This window comes from Nicotiana attenuata, unplaced genomic scaffold, assembly GCF_001879085.1.
Source record: "Nicotiana attenuata strain UT unplaced genomic scaffold, NIATTr2, whole genome shotgun sequence".
Lineage (NCBI taxonomy): Eukaryota > Viridiplantae > Streptophyta > Magnoliopsida > Solanales > Solanaceae > Nicotiana > Nicotiana attenuata.
This window is the reverse complement of record NW_017675609.1, coordinates 2,848-4,412: the sequence shown is the minus strand read 5'-3', so window position 1 is coordinate 4,412 and position 1,565 is coordinate 2,848.

The window sequence follows — 1,565 nt, the reverse complement described above, 5'->3', positions numbered from 1 at the left end:
TGGAAGTACTTGAGGTGGGCGATGTTCCAGTTGTTTTGGAGTATTTTTCCCTCCATTGTTTCCAACTGGAATGCCCCTTTGCCTGCATCTGCTGTGATTTTATATGGCCCGCTCCAATTGGTGCCCAGTTTCCCTTCGCTTGGGTCTTTTGACGCCAAAGTTTTGGCTTTGAGGACGTAGTCGCCTACTTTGAGCGGTCGTATTTTAGCTTTTCTGTTGTAATACCTTTCGGCCTGTTGCTTTTGAGCCGTCATTCTTATGTGGGCCATATCCCTTCATTCTTCTGCCTCGTCGAGGTCTTGAAGCCTACCTATGTCGTTGTCCGCTCCGCTGGTATGTGAATATCTCAGGCTTGGTTCTCCGATTTCGACTGGTATAACCGCGTCGGTTCCGTAGACCAGTGAGTACGGTGTTTCTCCTGTGCTGGATTTGGGCATTGTCCGGTATGCCCACAGTACCTCTGGTAGTAATTCGGGCCAGAGTCCTTTGGCTTCTTCGAGTTTCTTCTTCAGTATGTTTAATATTATTTTGTTGGAGTATTCTGCTTGGCCGTTGGCGGCGGGGTGATATGGCGTGGAGGGTATCCGTTTGATGTGCCATTTGTCAAAGAACTCCGTTATCTTTTTGCCGATGAATTGGGGGCCGTTATCGCAGCTGATTTCTTTGGGGATGCCGAAACGGCATATGATATTTTTCCATATGAAGGCGATGACTTCTTGTTCGCGTATTTGGGCGTACGCACCTGCTTCTACCCACTTGGAGAAATAGTCAGTCAAAACTAACAGAAATCGTACCTTTCCTCGTCCTGCTGGTAGGGGACCGATTATGTCCATCCCCCATTTGATGAAGGGCCAAGGTGATGTTACTGAGTGTAGGGGCTCTCCCGGTTGATGTATCATGGGGGCGTATGTGCGCCACAGTGGCCCTCGTGTACCTCTTCGAGTACTTGCCTTGTTTGGTGTGGCCCCAAGCACTTAGCGAGGGGTCCGCCAAACGTTCTTTTGTACAAATCGTGACTTATTAGGCAGTATCGGGCGGCTTGTACGCGGAGCTTTTTGGCTGCTTTTTTGTCGAGCGGGAGTGTCCCGTCCTGCAGATAAGAGATAAACTGGTTGCGCCAGTCCCAAGTTAGATTTAAAGAGAGTACCTCAGTGTGATCTATGGCTGAATGGAGGAGGGTGACTATGTTTCCCTTGTTGATGTTTTTGGTGGCTGCAGCCAATTTGGCTAGGCCGTCTGCTTCGACGTTCTGCGCCCTCGGGATTTGTTCCAGGCGGCATTCGTCGAACTCGGGCATCAACTTGTGAATTTCTGATTGATATTTCTGCAGTCTCTATTCCTTGATCTGGTAAGTCCCGGTGACCTGGTTTACCACGAGTTGAGAATCGCAATGGAGGATGAGTCGTCGGGCTCCGTACTTGATGTCCAACTTCATACCTGCAATCACAGCCTCGTACTCGGCCTCGTTGTTAGTCATCTCGGGGCATCGTATGGACTGACGAATTATTTCGCCCGTGGGGACCTCGAGTACGAGTCCCAGTCCCGATCCCGAGGCGTTGGAAGCG